Source organism: Myotis davidii, unplaced genomic scaffold, assembly GCF_000327345.1.
Source record: "Myotis davidii unplaced genomic scaffold, ASM32734v1 scaffold89, whole genome shotgun sequence".
In the NCBI taxonomy this organism is placed as follows: Eukaryota; Metazoa; Chordata; class Mammalia; order Chiroptera; family Vespertilionidae; genus Myotis; species Myotis davidii.
In genome coordinates this window covers 4,318,344-4,337,939 of record NW_006300372.1, presented here as the reverse complement: position 1 = coordinate 4,337,939, position 19,596 = coordinate 4,318,344, and the positions used below count along the sequence as shown (strand labels likewise).

At 46.6% G+C, this 19,596-nt stretch overlaps 1 pseudogene; it reads right to left on the bottom strand.

The window, feature by feature from the left end:
• The window catches only part of LOC102757879, a 21,874-nt pseudogene extending 3,787 nt beyond the window's left edge, over positions 1-18,087 (bottom strand).
• Positions 18,088-19,596: the final 1,509 nt, after the last annotated feature.

The window sequence follows — 19,596 nt, the reverse complement described above, 5'->3', positions numbered from 1 at the left end:
GGGGAGAAAAACTAAGATTCATTATTTGGGTCAAGAAAAATGGGGCTCACTACAAATGGCCAAAATCCAAACCCCCAACAACACCAAATGCTAACGAGGATATGGAGCAACAGTAAATCACATATATTGCTGGAGGGAATGCAAGATGGCACAGCTACTTTGGAAGAGAGTTTCTAAAGATTCAAAGACAGTTTATTACAAAATTAAACACGTTTTTACCCTAGGATCCAGCAATCATGCACCTTGGTATTTACCCAAAGGAGTAGAAAACTTCTATCCACACATAACCTTCATGTGATGTTTCATCATAATTGCCAACCAAAGGCATCCTGGAAGCAACCGCAATGTCTTTCAGTGGGTGAGTGAAAAGACAAACTGCTATATCCAGACAATGGACAGTATTTGGCACTGAAAGAAATGAGCTATAAAGCCCTGAGAAGACATGGAGAAATGTCAAATACGTGTTACTAAGTGAGAGAAACCAATCCCCAAAGGCTACTTTTTTAGAAAGTCATACTGCATAATTCCAATAATATAACATTCTGGGAAAGGCAAAACTCTGAATATAATAAAAATATCAGTGCTTGTGGAGGAGGGGGGGTGTGTAAATAGGCAGAGGATTTTTAAGGCAGTGAACACTCTGTGATATATTGATGGATACACGGCATATATTTTGTCCGAACCCACAAAATGTACAACAGAATTGAGTGACTGTGATGTGCCAATGTACGTTCATCCTTGGTGAGAAATGTACCTTTCTGATGAATAATATTAATAATGGGGAGGCCATGACTATGTTAGGACAGAGGGTATGTGGGAAATCTCTGTACCTTTCACTCAACCTTGTTGTACACCTAAAACTGCTTTTAAAAATGTCTTTAAAAAAAAAAAGATAGGGTTTTTGTTGGGTCTTCAGGGGAAGTAGAAATTGGATTATTGGGAAAGGGAAGAAATATAGCTCAGGGAGATATAACAGAGGAAACAACGTCAGAGAAAAGGGACAGAATTTCCAGGTTGGTTGTGGCTGAAGAATTGACAAAGTTGACCAATTCCTGCTCACCCTGAACCCCGGGCAGACAATAATGACTGACCTCCGTTCAATTCTTCAGAGTTCAGGAATCTTTCCTTCCAGGCAGCCACTCCCAATAAGTCAAAATATGAAACTTGCTTGGCAAGATGGTGGCCCCATTCACAGAAAGAAGGGAGACAGGAAAGAGAACTGAGCTTTGAGGGAAGTGGAGGGGCCATTTAATTGGTTGGTAAGGATGTGTCTAGGAGAAAACTAGTAAAATTCAGCAAGACCTATTAATCTAGAAATCAGCCTCAGAATGGTGCTTCTAGATCAACATTCACTCTTTTTTTTAATATACATATGTTTATTGATTGCAGAGAGGGAGGGTGAGGGAGAGAGAGATAGAAACACCAATAAAGAGAGAGAAGCATTGATTGGCTGCCTCCTGCATGCTCCCTGCTGGGGACAGAGTTCACAATCTGGGCATGTGCCCTTGACCGGAATCAAACTTGGGACCTCCCAGTCCGCAGGCCCAAGCTCTATCCACTGAGCCAAACCAGCCAGGGCAACATTCACTCTCTTGAGCCTCTTTGCTACTTTGGATGGGTATGAATAGTTCTCCCTTGAAGATGCTACATAATTTTAGAGACCAGCTTGCCAACTGAGTGATTACAGAAGTCTGCTAATGGACTGGATCAGAGCTTTTTATTTATTTTTAAATATATTATATGCACACACACACACACAAACACACACTCTGAGTGGCCAGATTATTATGACCATCTGATGTTTGTAGGCAAATTAGCCGTACACTGCATCGTATGGGATATGGAAGCTGAAGGCCTGTTCAAACACCTTTGCTGTCTGTAGTTACCAAGATAAAACATCTACAATTCGCACAGGAACACAAGGATTGGACAGTCAAGCACTGGAAAAAAAGTCATGTGGTCCAATGACTCATGTTTTCAGTTGCAACATGCAGATGGCAGAGTGAGAATTTGGGGGAAACAGCATGAAAGCATGCACCCAACATGCATGAGTGTAACCCTTCAAGCTTGTGTGGGCAGTGTTATGGTTTGGGGCATGTTTTTCTGGCATGATTTGGGCCCTTTAATTCATGTGGAACAATGTCTGAATAGTACAACATACCTAAGTATCATTGCTGATCAGGTTCATCTATCATGTTGATGGTGTATCCCAATGGAGATGGCTTCTTCCAACAAGACAATGCGCCATGCCACGGTGCTCGTATTGTGCAGGCATGGTTTCAAGAACATGAGGAGACTTTACCTTGCTTAGGTGGCCCCCACAATCACCAGATCGCAATCTAATTGAGCATTTATGGGATGAAGTTAAAAGAGCCATCAGGCAGCTGGTTCCACAACCATCAAATCTCACAGAACTGGTCAGTGCTATTCAACAGGCCTGGTGTCAGATTCCTGCATCACCTTTCAACATCTTGTGGAGTCAATGCCAGGAAGAATGGCCACAGTATTGAAGGCAATAGGTGGTCCAATGAAGTACTGATGGGGTGGTCATAATAATCTGGCCATTCAGTGTATGTATATATATATATTTCTGCAACTACTGTCAGTGATTCTAAAAGAGCTGGTAATAGACATACTAGCAACTAACCAGGATTTTGTCCTTGAAAGATAAAAAGAATTGAAAAAGGTTATACCTGTATGAGTTCAATGCTACCTATGTTAGGTCTGTGTGACACACAAAAGAATTTATTGTACCCTATGTGTCTCACATTTTTTAACCATGGATGGTGTATAATTGGCTAAAGTTTACTGAGCATGCACCAGTCGCCATTCTCACAGCTTTATACTCAAAACATCTCGATTAGATAGAAAGTATTTCCTCTAGTTATTGTATGAGAAAAAATGAGACATGGAGAGGTTAAGAAGTTTGCCTGGGTCGTAATACCAGGAAATGGCAGAGCTGGGACTCAGACCCAGTCACCCCAGCTCCCGCAGCCATCCTCTCATTATTATACTGTGCTGGCTGGCCAGAGAGAGCGGGACATCTCTGCAGAGTGATGTCATGGGAAGGTGTCATGGAATGAGTGGAAGGTGTCTGGAAATGCAGAGTTTTGGTGGGTGGCATATACCCCATAGTTACATGAACACAGACAATAGCATTTAACTAATGGACAATGTTAAAGCGAAGTCTCCCTGTATGAGAATACTATGGGGTTAAGCATTATCAAGATTATGTGTATGTGTGTGTAGAGAGGAAGAGATTGAATAGGTCTAAGGCAGTGGTCGGTAAACTGCGGCTCTTTGGCCCCTTGAGTGTGGCTCTTCCACAAAATACCAACTTCTGCGCATGATCCACGAAGTTTCAATCGCACTGTACATGTGCGCCCGACTGTGGTATTTTGTGGAAGAGCCACACTCAAGGGGCCAAAGAGCCGCATGTGGCTCGCCAGCTGCAGTTTGCCAACCACTGGTCTAAGGTAATGTTTATTTACTGGTCAGAGTTTAGTGTAGGAAACAAAACCCACTCTAGATATCTTGAGAATGGGATTTAATTCAGGGATGAGATGCCTGCAAAATCACTGGAAGAGTTAGCTGAATGGAATTTAAAAGGCTGCCTCCAGGCTTCTGTGGGTGTCATAAGTACTATTCACCAAGTATTCCCAGCTCTCCACCTGCTGGGAGCACTTCCTAACCCCTTTGTGGTTAGGTGGCACTGGTGACTAGTTCTGACCATTGCTTTTTTAGAGTAAATAACGTATTGCTTCCAGGTCAGAGCACGTAAGTGCCAGCATGATGGCCCTCCACATCTCTTCCCTCTGCCATGGCACCCGGCAAAGGTTGGGTTGATGGCTGTCCCAGCAGTCCAGACCCTAGAGCAAAGACACACAGAGCTCAGCCCCTCGGCAGTCACAGTGGGGACGTATCATACACAGGAAATGAAACTTTGTTGTTATAAACCACTGAAGATTTTGAGGTTGTTTGTTACCCCAGCAGAACCTCACCTATACTGACTGAAGCAGGTTCTGACTTCTAAACTCCCACCGCCACAAATAGGAGGGCAAGAACTATTACTGCCAGTGAGATGTCAGTGAGATGCTGTTTCCATGGCTACCACACTGCAGAAGCCACCGCTTCCTCAGCCCACGACACTAAGAATAAACAGTGAACATGAGTTCGGCTGTTGCCAACATTTCACATATATTGGCAGCACAAAAAGCTCTGGGGGATGGGGAGGAATGGTCTTTGCACCCGTTCTACCTTAAAAATATCAAGATTATCTCCTTGCCAGAGCCTAAATTGCATCCAGAATCCTATTAACCAAAGGGCAGGAGAATGTGGTTTTTAGTCTTCAAGTCCCTGTGATGGAGGACACGGATGGGAACATAGAAGGTGATGGAAACAGACACTAAGCACAAAACACAAGATCTAGCACAAATGCTCACAGTGTGCTCCACAGACCCTCAGCGTCGGAACCACTGGTGTGCCTACCACCAGAGGCCAAACACACACGGTCAGGCTCTCACCGGCCTGGGCATCTGCTTTTTGACAAGGGCCCCGGGCAATCCTCACGCACACTGAAACTGGAGATCTCTATATAAGAGAGAGAGAAAAGGGGTCCAAAGCAAAATGGCTCCTACGTGAGAATCACTTTAATATTTTAACACTCCCTATAGGATTCGTGTTTCTCGGATAGTTTGAATTCATATTAAAGTGTGGATCATGAAAGTTAGCTATAGACCTCACAGACGCTGAAACCCACAGAGAACACAGATCTCGGGAAACCTTTAATCCAGAAGCCCCACAGGTAACCCGCAGATGTCTTCTTTTACGATACACTATGTATTCTTTTAACATTTGAGCTAATGTTTAAGATTTGGGAGATTTCATATAAAAACCCATACATCTGGTTTCTCTTGAACAATTAGAAAAGCTGACCATTGCGGGCTCACATTCCCAATTGCCACTGGCCTCTCTGGGAGGCAGCGTCCCTGCCCCCACCTCACCTCCAACACACACTCTCCAATTTGCTGCAGTCCCACCACTCCTGACTGCCTCCTAGGATTCCAGGCTGAGGGTCAATGTCCATTTGGCACCATGCTTGAAGTAGACCTTTCTACTGTAAAGAAAGATGTCTCTTAACTATATGTCGATCAAAAGTACAGAAACAAACTCGGACCAATAAGGCCGTGTGAGTCCTCAGACCTGCCCACTTCATTCATTTTCACTGCCTGCCTGGCCCCTGGGGACACTCTGCCACTCTGGCCTTGGAGTGCTTGGTAGCATTTTTTGGTCCTGAGGTCAGTTTGCAGCATGTGATCTAAGGTCCAATTGAGGGGAGCCCCCACCTGGCCACCTGTAGAATAGCACCCTGGAGAGGGGCTATTTTTATATTCTGGCATGGGGGGGGGGGTGGCGCGCAGGGAGAGGACTCTCTATACAGGATACCACAGCACTGTGTGCTGGAGGTAATTAGTTTGGCTCTAAAATTTGCAGTTAAATAAATGTTAATGAACAGCTGTTCCCAATAAACAGGATAAACTGAAATTAATAATTGCAGTATTCATTTAACAAATGAATTACCCACTTTCTAAATACGTGGACATAACACGTGTGATCTCCTGCCAAGCCAGGCCAGCCTAAAAAAATTAATTTAGTGGCAAAAAAGGGCAACCTGGGAGCTATGCCACCCACTCTGAAGGAACCAAGAAAATGGATGATGGCTTTGCTTGCTTTTTCTTTAAAAAGTAAAAATAGCTGACTGACTATGATCCAAACACCAGGGAGAAGGGAGTAATTTCATTTTGCCAAAAGTGGAATAATGTTGTGCAAGTGTTTCCCAGGTGTTTCCATGACGACACACTCAGCCTGCCCACCATCATGGCTTTTATTTAGGCTACTATTTGCACATGGATCTTTAAAGAACCCGGCTGCATAGAGCAGTGATGGCGAACCTTTTGAGCTCAGTGTGTCAGCATTTTGAAAAACCCTAACTAACCCTGGTGCCGTGTCACATATAGAAATTTTTTAATATTTGCAACCATAGGAAAACAAAGACTAATATTTTTATATGTATTTTACATATTTAAATGCCATTTAACAAAGAAAATTCAACCAAAAAAATGAGTTTGTGTGTCACCTCTGACACGCGTGTCATAGGTTCGCCATCACTGGCATAGAGTCTCAGATAGGAAACTGCTAGAAACATTGAGTTCTCAGGCAGTGGTAGGGCATGAGCTTTGGAGGCATTCACCATTCACACAACCTCCTTTATGGTGCCAGACCCTGTTCCTGGCAGGGATGCCACCGTGAACAAGGGCTCTGCCGGTGGGCCCAACGCACCACAAACACATGCCTGGAAGGAGACGGAAAGAGAGAGAGAAACATCAATGATGAGAGGGAATCATTGATCGGCTGCCTCCTGCATGCCCCCTACTGGGGATTGAGCCCACAAACCCGAGCATGTGACCTTAACCAGAATCGAACCTGGGACCCTCCAGTCCACAGGCTGATGCTCTATCCACTGAGCCAAACCAGCTAGGGCTGATTCCATTTTTAAAAGATAGCTCTGGGTGCCCAGAGGGACAAAGGCAGGAGGCGGTGAGTTAGGAGGCTCTTGCAGATGGTGGCTTCAACTAGGGTTCTCCAGGCCTTGCCCCAGGCCACCTCTGCTCATGCCAAGGGATCCTCCCACCGCGGGCATCCCTGTAGCACACTGTGTTCATTACAAAATACAAGGTGGAGAGGAGGGCACACTGGTGCCTGGATCCCTGATGACACCATGGAGCCACCAGGCCAGCCCTGGACTGTTTGCATCCGGGACTGTTTCCTTACGTGAGAAAGAAGCTTCTGCTTCATTTCGGCTATTGTTACTTGAGGCTTTCCTACCTATGCAGCCAGACCTAATCCTAAGTCACACTGTAGGAGAATCCAGCAGTCTGCAAAGATACACACTGCACTACTTTCTGCGATCATCTCTGGGGAAAGCAGGGGGGGAGGGGGTGCAATTACAGAGAGAAGTCCAAGGAAAATGAGCTCTTTCGTATTTAATGTTTTAGAATTCATTCATGTATTTGTACAAATCTAAAAGTTGATTTTAAAACAAAGGGGAACACCCATGCTAAATTACAGAGGGAGAGCGTCCGGGGAAGCGGCTGGTGGGGCTCAGGGGCCACGGAGCTGCTTTCCCCACGGCAGGGCGGGGCCGTGTCAGCGGTCACCTCCCCGGGGGCTCTTACTCAGACAGTCAGCTGGGCACCCCCTCCAGAGACTTCACCTGTGGGCTGGCCACCAGGCACCACCAGCAGGCCATAAGCCTGGCTCCGTCCCCAGTAAAGGACCCCGGCTGAGACCGTTGCAGGGCTTTGCAGCCACGGGATCACAGGCCCCAGAAGGGAGAGTGGGTTCGAGCACTGGCCCTGACAGGGAACTGGTTTCTCTTTCATGATCACTGTCCTGAGTCAGGAGGGAGAGGTCAGGGTGTGACCGATGACGCTGTGAGGTGCGAGTGACGCCAGACCGTCCATTCTGCGCCGGCCAAGGGCCCAGGACTAACGTGCTCTGCTGGTCATAGGTATCCCCTCAGACAGCAGGCATGGGAAGCGAATCAGCCAGGTGTCCGTGGATAGGGGCAGGTCACTGAGATTTTAAGTCCATACTCAACTCCTATGCACCGACTTCAGATTACTTGCAAGAAACCCCAGACGAGTCAACAATGGGGGAACATGGAGAGCGGCCTTTCCTGTTTTCAACACGTCTGTCCTCACCGGTTCCCGGATCTGGCAAACCCCCAGGCCTCAGCAGCCCCACATCCACGTCCTCTGTGCCCACACCTGCAGAGCCTGGATGGAGGGGTGGGGGTATCATTGTCAGTCAGCACCCCTCATTTCAAACAGGCTTCGGACCAGACCAGCAATTCTGCTCTTCCAGAGGAACCGAGTTTATCCTAATTCTCGGCCTTCCACCCTCTGTCCCTGCTACTTACAGGAGCTGCCACCTCGAAATGGAAAACCGTCCCCATGTCTGCACCCATCTGTCACCTCTGCCTCCTACCACTGCAGAGGGCTGCCCTCCTCTTATCTAAGGCCCATCGCCCCCCACCCCCTGCCCCCAGGGTCTGACCTCCTACCCCCTCTCTTCCCAAAGCAACTGCCACTCCGTGGGCTGCTGCCACATCTCTGGCGAGATCAACCTTCCCTCTGCCTCTGCGTCACTCAGGGGGAAGCAAGGCAGGGTGTGGAAAAGTCAAACAATCCCCCAACACCTGGAGGGTGTGTCACTCCCACAGCGGTGGGCTTACCGTGAACACTGATAACAGACACTTGTTATCAGGACTCAAATGTAAGTTGTAACTTGAAGGGGAATTCTTGTCCACCAGGCAGGTCAACTCCTACCTCAGGACTTCAAAACAAAAATGTATTATCACCTTGAAATGTTAATCGCCAGGGAGACCGCATGACTTTCCCTTGAAATACTAAAGCCACTCCACCTTTGTTTTAATATTCTATTCTCCTCCCTTTTATTTCTTTTATTTATTTTTTAAATATTTTTATTGATTTCAGGGAGGAAGGAAGAGGGATAGAGAGATAGAAACATCAATAATGAGAAAGAATCCTTGATCGGCTGCCTCCTACATGCCCCTTTCTGGGGATCCAGCCCCCAATCTGGGCATGTGGCCTGACCAGGAATCGAACTGTGATCTCCTGGGTCATAGGTCGACGCTCAACCACTGAGCCACACCAGCTAGACAAGTCTCCTCCCTTTTAAAGAAAGACTACAGAAATTTCCTTTTATAAAAACAAGTAAGTCTCGGTCATTTATAATCCTGGGATTCAAATAATGTGATGGGGTGGCGTGGGGGCGCTGAATGATGCTTTAAAAGAAATCAAGCAATATTTCCAATCAGAGCATTTCACAGAGAACCCGGAATGCTTTCTTCTCTTGAAAAAATCAAAGCACTAGGCAACACCAGGGCTTTCTCCCACAAATAGCCATCAGCTGGAACCGAGTGCAAGCGGATGCTTTCAGACCTGGAAACCCTCTCCAGGTCGCGGAGGTCTCCACTACACCCCATCTCCCTGTTTGAATTCACACAGGTTACACCACTATTTGTTACCATGGCACATACTTTATTTTTATCGCCCTCTGCTGGCAGTTTCATGCAACTGCACACAACTACCAAATCACGCCAGCCTGTTACCACCTGCAAATAGGTCAGCCACTCAAAACCAAAATTCTCTTTATCCAGATTCCTGACCCTCTCCTGCATCAGATACGTATGCAAGAAATGCAAACTGGACTTGAGTTTACCAGACCGTGACTTAAAAAGTGAACAGGAATTCCCAACATCAAATACAGATTTCTCTTATTTCTCTTATTATGCTTTCAATTTACTTGTGAAGAGAATTCAGAATTGCTTCATTTACATAACAAAGCTTTATTTTTTTCCCAAAAAAATAGCTTATAAAATCATTTTTCACCATATTTCTGAATATGATTCAAGCATATTCATTTGGTCCTGAACTTTCCATGAGGTAAACTTCTTGTCACCCATGGCGCTCACACTAGCCATCATGGGAGCCCAAAACAAGACAACAGGCTCTTTGTCACTGGGCTCCTGCAAAGTGCCACCCTCCCAGCCGAGGGAAACCACCACCTCCCAGGACATCCCTATCTGCATGCAGAGGTATTAGAGCCATTCCAACTTCACACACTCCGACAGCCCTATTTTGAAAGACATACATTCAATTAGAGAGATGACTGCTTTATTTTTTACCACCATGCTCTTCTCTCTGGTAGATAAAATAGGACTTGAAAGCCAAGCAATTCTTTGATCGCGCCTGCAACTTAATCACACCATTCCCAACCAGCAGCAGCAACAGCCAAAGAATGCAAAATGCCCAATTTTTTGCAGCTGAACTGGAAATTGAAAGGTAATTGCCAAGTGCTCCTAATCAAACACTCCTATGGAAATACAATAAAACCCACAGGGGGGTAAGACCGATCCAAATGAGCAAAAATGGAGGGTATAATTCTTACAGAAATTCTGCTTCGTGCATATCAAGTGCATCTTGGGATTCCCCCAAAGCTCTGTCTCTTTAAGCAACTACTTAATGTAGAAGAATAAATAATTGTCTTCAGCTACACATATTTGCTTACAATGAGTGTCCTTAAACCTTTAAGCCACCAGTGTCCTGGGAGTCCCTGAGGCCCTCTCAGGGGGCCCACAAGACCGAAGCTATTTTCTAATGATACTAAAATGTGATTTTCTTTCTTGCCCTCATTCTTTCTTTTTTTAAAATGTCTTTATGTATTAAGTTATTACATTAAGTGTCCTTATCCCCACATTGCCCCCCATCCCCCCCACTCATGCCCTCACCCCCCGGGCCCTCTTTCTTTCATGAGTGCACAGCGGGGTTTTCTAGAAGCTACCTGACGAGTGAGGCTTCAGACTAAATGAACAAGCAGATACTGAGCCAGGCACTAGAGAGATTTGCACAAACAGAATCATAACACTCATCTCACTAATTATTTTTGTTTTAAAAAGTGTAGTTATCTCTTATGAAACTATTACTTAAGGTAACATGTAATGGGTTGATTATTGTTATCTATATATATAAAAGCCTAATATGCTAAGTGTCCAACGGTGGGATGGTTCGACTGGTGGCTATGACACGCACTGACCACCAGGGGGCAGTCGCTCCGACAGGTAGGTTAGCTTGCTGCTGGGGTCCAGCCAATCAGGACTGGGCGAGACGGGCCAGACATGCCCTGGAGCCCCCCCACCATCCGTCACCGTCCTCTAAAATATTTCTTCTAATTAATTTCCTTTCAATGTCCACAAATCTGTGCACCAGGCCTCTAGTTTTAGAATAAACTAATATGTTACCTTTTCCTCAGGTTTGATTTCAAAAAAGGTAAATGTTGATAGAACCAACATAAACAAAAGCTCTTTGAGGTCCTCAATAATGTTTTAAACGTGTAAAGGGGTCCTCAGACCAAAACGTCTGAGAGCCATTGTTTTAAACAGTCTTCCTGTCGTTGACAAGGTTAAGCAAGCTCTCTGAAAACGGGTTTTATCTTAAATAACTGTTGTTGCATCGCTCATCAGAAGAGTGGGTCACGGGTTCCGAATTCAGCCCTCAAAGCTCCCAGCAGGCCTCACCATCCCCACCTCCACTTGCCAACCCTACAGCCTTCACTAGTTCACTGGAGGCATCCCATTCCATTCAACGCACTCAAAGCCCGTATCTTATAGTGATTATCATCATCACAGCCCATCATTTTTTTAATTGGAAGAGTAGCGTTTACCATGTGCCCGGCATGTAGCCTTCATTATCCCCTTAATGAATTAATAAAACTGCTGAGAGCAGTGTCTGGAATGTGGCAAGCCCTCATTAACGTCCTCGATGATGATGGTGACTCGTGCCTCACACTAATCCCCTGGGCTGAGGGATCCACTGAGATTATTCCTCGATTACAGATGAGGAAACTGAGGCACAGAAATGTTACTTGGTCAAGTCACACAGCCAGTAAATGGCAGAGCTGGGCTCCTCACCCAATTCTAAGTCTTAAGTCCATGAGGCAAACACTTCGGCTCTACGATGCTGTACACCAGGTTTCTCACTCTACCTAGCAGGTGAGTCATTTGAGGTTCTTGTTAAACGCAGGTCCTGGTTCAGGAGGTCTGGGGGCCTGGGCTCTGCATCTCTAACAAGCTCCCCCACAGGGCCCACACTGCTGGTCCTTGATCCACATTCTTTAGATTCGCCTCCCACAGGAATTTTAACCCATTGTTTAATCTCTGTGTTCATTTTCCTCTATCTATACTCAAATCTCCTTTTCCTAATTAAAGTATTTTTATCCACGTCCTAGTCAACAAAAGTTCCTAATCTTTACTCAGCCTGTATTTTTGCTTGTGAGTCACCGACACCCACCAACTGCCTTTGAAACGCCACACTTAATCAGAACAACAACTGGTGTTCTGAGTCGTCGCCAGGGGGCGCTGCCTGCTAAGCAATTGTTCCCTCTCAGCTGCAGTCTTAGAGTTGTGCAATCCTGCGATTGCATGAACATATTGTTAAAAATGGATGAGAGCCCTAGCCGGCTTAGCTCAGTGGATAGAGCGTTCGGGCTTGATCCCCAGTAGGGGGCGTATAGGAGGCAGCCAATCAATGATTCTCTCTCATCACTGATGTTTCTATCTCCCTCTCCTTTCCTGTCTGAAATCAATAAAAATATATTTTTTAAAAAATTAAAACTAAAAATAGATGAGAACTAGAAAAATAAAATTGCAGGTGGTGGCCAGAAGTATAGGTATCAAATATAACACAATGGAAATAGCAACAGACATTATTAAGCATGTCAAAATGAAATAAAAACTATTTGGCCTTAGTGGAGGCTTTATGGCAAACAAAAACTGTTAAAGAAAGACAAAAATAGCCGAAACCGGTTTGGCTCAGTGGATAGAGCGTCGGCCTGCGGACTGAAAGGTCCCAGGTTCGATTCCGGTCAAGGGCATGTACCTCGGTTGCAGGCACATCCCCGGTGGGGGATGTGCAGGAGGCAGCTGATCGATGTTTCTCTCTCATTGATGTTTCTAACTCTCTATCTCTCTCCCTTCCTCTCTGTAAAAAATCAATAAAATATATTTAAAAAAAAAAGAAAGAAAGACAAAAATAAAATTTAGGACGTGTCTGATTCCAGGAAATAGATCAAATGTTGATTCTAAGGGCAAGTTATTATTGGGGATTTTATAACATTTATTGACTTCACTTCTAGCAGCTCTGCCTCGTCTTCCCCATAGGCCACCGCCACACAGCCCAGGCCTAGCTGTCTCTTAGGCCACTGCAATACACATACTGCACCGCAAGCAAGTGAGTGCATTCATTTGTGATGGAATCTAGGAGGATCCCATTCAAAACTACATAATGTATCTAATTTTTGTTACTATGCATAAAGAGATCAATGGAAGGGTGTCTACCCAATAATAAATTATTTTTATAGTAAGTGGGGCTCATATAAGATCCCAGTGAGGAGATGCCTGGGTTGTGGTCCATAACATGAGAAATAACCAACCACATCAGAAACACAGACAGTGCCCATTATACACATTCTCACCGCGCACCAGGGCTGGTCCCATACCTCCCCGTGATAACTCATTGACCAGCATTACAGTTGTTGGAAAGAAAGCCTAGTTTGGAAGCAGGTCAACGCTTTGAAGCCAAGTGTCAAAGCCAGACAGCCTGGTTTAAATTCTAGGCCCGTCACTCACTAGTCATGTTACTTGACTCGGTTACTTCGTGCAAGGAAGTGCTGACTGGGGACAGACCTTGAAATAGTCACGTGAAGCACGCAAGGACTTAATCCAATCCAATGATCCATGGAATCCCTGTGCCCGCGTAACACAAATACAAAATACTGCAGCCAGCTTTAACGCCCATTATCCCCAGTGTCATTTGGAGTGTATCGGCAAGGATGGTGTTTTCTAAACAGTAATTGCTAAGGCTAAAGAATATACCCAAGGTCATGGCAATGGCCTGGCTTAGACAGTGACATGGCAGCCTAAGGACAACCCTCCCCGTCCCTGCAAATACACAAGAGAACCCTCAACAGCTGCTTTAAAGATGTAGATCTGTTGATAACACATAAGAGTTATGGCATCATATGAAAAGAAAAAGCAAATTTACAGTGGCATCTAGTGGGAGCTTTTCAGAATCACAGACATGTATAAAGAGTATTTGAAAATACACAGATAGAGATATCTGGGAGATATCCCATCTCCCCTTTCCCCGGCAGCCTTCCCTGAGGAACCCAGGAACCCTCCTGCCCCTGAGCTTTGAAACTCTCTTCTTGGTTCCATGTGTGATTTGTATATCCTAGAGCCGGGGTCCTCAAACTTTTTAAACGGGGGGGCCAGTTCACTGTCCCTCAGATCGTTGGAGGGCCAGACTATAGTTAAAAAAAAACAACTATGAACAAATTCCTATGCACACTGCACATATCTTATTTTGAAGTAAAAAAACAAAACAGGAACAAATACAATATTTGTATTTGCATGTGGCCCGCGGGCCGTAGTTTGAGGACGCCTGGCCTAGAGTTTCAGGGAGGCACCTCGAAGGCCTCAGCAGTAAGAGACAGGCGGGGGGTCTCAGAAAATAGGACCATGATTCCCCCCAACACTGCTTCAAACACACAGGCACCCCACTTCCCTGATGCTGGTATTGAGCTTCGGCCTCAGATGGAATACATGTGTGGACACCATTGGCCATACAGTCATTAACCTGCTACTTGCTTTTACATTTCTTATGTAGCATTATGGATGATCTTTCCACCAAAGCACGTGTTATTTCCCCCAAATAGTGGCTTCAGAGACTTGACAGGTCCTCAGTCCCACTTCCTTGGCTTTCCCACAATTCCTAGAACAGCTTCATAGATTCTTGCTAAATGACTGAAGAGTTCTTTAACTGGGACATCTATCCTCAGTGGAGTTTACCAGGCTCTAACCAACACCCCACACCGTTCCATCAAAGTCTAGGACTCAACGGTCTACAATCTCCCACTAGTGACTCCCAGGACTCCTGTTCTACATCATCTCCCACCACAAAGACACCTCCTTTTCAGAAGTATTTTCTAAAGCTTTCAACAACCATTCTTCAAGTGACATTAGGCAGCAATTAATTATCAAATACAGTCCTATGCTCACATGGGCCTGGGCTAGACTTGAACATCAGATGTGGAAGAATAAAGAGTTGTGTTTTCCAATGTGAGTATTTCAATTTAAATAATTAAAAAATTAAATTTAAAATTCAGTCCTTCAGTTGTCCTAACCCCAGTTGAAGTGCTCAGTAACCATGTGTGGCTTGTGGCTACCCTATTGGACAGTGCAGTGCAGCTACGAACATTCCCATCATCACAGCACGTTCTACTGGAGAACATTGCTATACAGGCCACCGAGTTTATCATTCATAAAGTTTTCTGAAGAATACTAGCCGGGAAGGATGCTATGGTCCTGGCTAAATTAACCTGGAAAATTCTGCATCCTAAACCCCCTGCCTTACCTATCAGAATGTTAATATTACAAATCTCCAAAACTCAGACTCCAGCATCAGAGAAATCCGAGTTTGAACCCCAGTTTTGCCACTTATTAGTGGTGGGAACTTGAGAAAGTTACTTAATTTCAGGTTTTTTTCTTTTGCTAAATGGAAACAGAACACCTGGGTATTGTCATGAGAACAAAATGAAATTAAGAGGTGTAAAATTTAGCAAAGTGCTTTGCAATACTAAAGTCTCAACAAATGTAAGCTATCGTAATCATTATTCTCTAAGTACAGAGAAGTCCTATCCTACTTCGTTTAGTGCAGCATTTCCCAAATTTACTGCCACTAAACTTTTTTAGAACATGTGGGAGACAGTCTAACAGCCCCCTCCCCCACCCCCTGCAAGAGGTCTCTGCCCTGATCCTGGAACCTGTGAATATTTGCTTACGGGCAAAGGGGACCTTGCAGACGTGATTGAGATAAGGATTGTGAGATGGGAGGTTATCCTGTGGCCCAATGTCGTCACGGGGTCCTTTATAAGAGAGACACTAGGGTCGGAGTGGAGAAGGAGAAGTGAGGAGGGAAGCAGAGGAGGGGGAGGGGAAGGTGCTGTGCTGCTGGCTTTGCCGGTGGAGGAAGGGGCCATGAGTCAGGAGTGGGCACAGCCCCCAAACACTGGGAAAGGCAGGGAGGTGGGTTCTCCCCGAGAGCCTCCAGGAGTGCAGCCGCCGACACCTTGATCTTAGGACTGTTCTTCCCCGGACAGTAAGACGATCTGACTTGTTTTAAGCTGCTAATTCCGTGGTTCTTATTACAGCAGCAGTAGAGACTAACACAGGACAGACAGCTGAACACAACTCCCAATGGGAGCCGACCTGGGGAAGCGCAGAAAGCCAGGGTCTAGATCGGCCGGCAGCTGGGCAGCTTTGTAACTCCCAGCAAGCCTACGCCTCTGGCTGCTCGGGTTTCTTCTACAAAATGGTGGCATTCTCCCTCCTCTGCCTAATTTTAACATGTTTACCGAGGGTAAAAATATAGACATGCTTTGTGAGAATAACTCAAACTTGCACATTTCAACTTCTCAATTGCTACCACTGAGCCAAGGGCTAAAACAATGCATAAGGCAGTTTTAGAAGAAACAATTTAGAATTTCCTCAACTTTCAACAAGGATTTGTAATGAGGGACTGAAAAGTGTTACATTTTTTTTGTTTTAATGCACTCCGCAGAAAAGCCAATCAACAAACGTTTCGTGCACAGGTTGAAGTATTTGTGGCCTTCCCTACCTCCCAACCAAACATCTTTTCTTTCCACGAGTCAGAGTATGACGTCTTGTTTGGAGGGAATGACTGAAAACAATTTTTTTTTCCCTCCCAAGAATAAACATGAAGGGCAAACCTACAGATGTCAAGGGCTGCGTCGCCCGTTTTAAAAAGGAAGGCAAAGTCTGGGACTCAGGAAGGCCCATGTACTCTCCTAACAGGCCACCGAGACATCAGGTTCGCGAGGGGCTCATCACTGAGCCAGCTGCCTCCCTTCCCAGACTCTTCCAGGCCGAGGTTGGAAACACGTGTGAAGATGCCGCGCCACCTGCTGGATTTGGCAGGCATAGCACAGGAGCGGCTCCGAAAAGAGGATTACGTCACTAGCCACTCGGGATGGGCAACAAGGTGAAAAGATTAAATACCCAACCCACTGAATTGGACACTTTAAATGGGAAAATTGTATGATGGTATGTGAATTATACCTCAATAAAGATATTTTTTAAAAGAAAGGAAAACAGTATTCCACAAGGTGATCGTGGCAATGGAATTTTGATTTTAAAAAAAAGACAATCTAGATTTTTCTCTAAATGATGGCACATGTCACTCAGTAAGGACCCACAGCAAACGGTAGCCCACAAAAACAAGACAGCACAGCCAGGGATGGGCTTTTATGTCCAAAGCATGATTTTAACCATCCGGGGCCCATATATAAAAAAAGGGGAGGGGGGGAGGTAAGAAGGGAATGCATCACAGTATCGACCACAGGTGTGTTTGGATATAACCGTGATTTCTTTTTTTCAAGAAAGTGTACTCATTCTACATAAGCGGGCACCACGCAGCTACCTACTGGTGTCCTTACCATCCTCTGGCTTTCCAAGGAGCCTTCACACCTATGTCCAGATTGTATCCTCCACCAAGTCAAAACACGCGTTACTACAAAGGCAAAAACCCGGCAGGAAAGAGGTGCAAAACCGCGTGGAGAACAAAAAAGCACCACGCTGGCGGCTAAGACTCGCGGAGCCCCGCTGCCAAGGAACCAGGGAACCAGGACACGCCACTCACGCCTGGAAAACGAGGTTCCAGCGGACAATCCGAACATCCCCTTCCAGAGCTCCCAGCCTCTCCCTTTAGGGTCGGGTGCAGATCTGAGCGGGGGCCTGTGGCATCTGTAAAACACAGCATGGCCATGGGGTCTGGAAACACACTCAACCACATGGTAGACAAATACAGGACAAAATCGCCATCCATGTTTCCTGACTTGCTGGGCACTTTGTAACGAACAGCACAATCCGTCCTCCTCCATCATCTTCCCTACAAGTGGCCTTAAGAGCTATCGACCCAACAGCAGAAAAGGGGTGGGGACCCGAGGGATGCTGTCTTGCAGGCGGGGCCTTGCAGACCCACGCACACTTACCTTAGCGATGGACTGTCTCGCACCTGCAGCCCGAAACCACGCTCCCAGGCACCGGACGCCGAAGAGCAGGGAGACGCCACTCGGGAAGGCGCCGCAGCAAGATACTCCACCAACACAAGATAGGGCCGTCCGATGACGAGCACAGAGAGGCGGCCTCGGCGAAGCCAGGCCGTCAGAGAAGGAAACGGCAACAAACTGCAACCGTGCGGCGCGGCCTTTTGTCAGCTTGGGATGGGCGTGAGGGAGGCAACGCGACTGCGCACCGAGGGCACACTGACTGCCCAGGCCGATGGCCCGCAGCTGGCCCGCGAGGCCTCTCTCCCAGCTCCACCTGCAGGGTTCAGAGGTCAACTGCAGAGGCCTGGGGTAAGCCATGCTGACGTCTCTGATGAGCAGCAGCTGTTTTCTGGCGCGTTGAATACAGCAGTGGTTCTCAACCTGGGCTGGACATCAGAATCACCTGGGAATCTTTTTAAAATCCTGATGTCTGGGCCCCATCCTCCAACCTGGGCTGCACATCAGAATCACCTGGGAATCTTTTTAAAAGCCCGAGGATGGGGCCCAGACATCAGGATTTTAAAAAGATTCCCAGGTGATTCTGATGTGCAGCCCAGGTTGAGAGCCACTGGATTACAGGGATCCTGAAAGGGCTGCTGTGGAGAGGAGCAGGTGGGCGCATGGCGAGGTCTCGGCTCCCCTTTCATCCTCCAAGGAAGCCTTTGCCTGATGCTTCCCCACCAGCCTTCGGTTTGCTCCCCAGGCCCCTCTGCCAGGCACCCGCAGCCAGGACTCGGGGAGCACTGTCCTTGAGCCTTCTCGTTGGTCATCTCTCCAACGAGATTGTAGGTCCGCAAGGGAATGGACGCTGTGCCACGCTGGGTTCCCAGGGCTGGCGCAGTGCATGGGGCTCGCAGAGGAGGGAGGGGCTGCGGCTTTGTGTTCCGTGCAAAAGGTCTCGACATGTGAGCACTGAACTGAAATACAGCCATTTCACCGGCAGTGCTTACAGTCAGTAGCCCACACCTTCCTCAGCGGACAGGATGGCAGCCGGCTGACCGATGCCAACTCTGGGTCAGACCCAGGGGGCCCTCTCCCAACCCTGTCACCTACTGGCTGTGTGACCTTCAGAGCCAGGGCTAGTTGTTTCACCTCTCTGCCTCCACGTCCTCGTCTTCAGAAGGAGTGGTAACAGCACCCTCTCCAGGTACCTGAAAATTCAATGCGTGGAACACTTGGCAGGAGGCGGGCACTTAGAACTCACTGAGTATAGGAGTGTTATTACAGGCAGACCTCTTTCATTATGCTCCACAGATGTTACTTTTTAAAATGCTTTTATTGATGTAAGAAAACGAAGGAGAGGCAGAGAAACTTTGATGTGAGAGGGAAACACCGATTGGCTGCCTGCTGGGGATTGAGCCCACAGCCCAGGCACAAGCCCTGACTGGGAATCGAGCTAAGCCACACAGACCAGGCAGATGTTGCTTGTTTTACAAATTGAAATCAAGACCATCCACCAGCAAAAAAGACGAAGGCTTGCTTTACTGCGATCCCTCATTGCAGTGGCCTGGACCCGAGCCCCATCTACCTCCGAGGTTTGCCTGTATCATTCACCTTTGCCTGGAACTGAGCTGTAGGTTTTAAGTTTTGCCCAGGCCTGGTCAGAGGATCACATTCAGCGCTGCTTTTATCGGAAGCCACTTAAAAACTTGGCCTCCCATTTGCTTGGTCTGGGTTCTTCTGAAGATTAAGCTGGAGGAAGTCCCTTACAACTTAAATGTATTTTTTAAATATCCGATTTCCCCTTTTTATTCATACTTTTGAGTTTGCAGGGGTACCCTTGGCATCCCCACTATGGGTGATGTCCCCGTCCCGTCAGGAACAGCA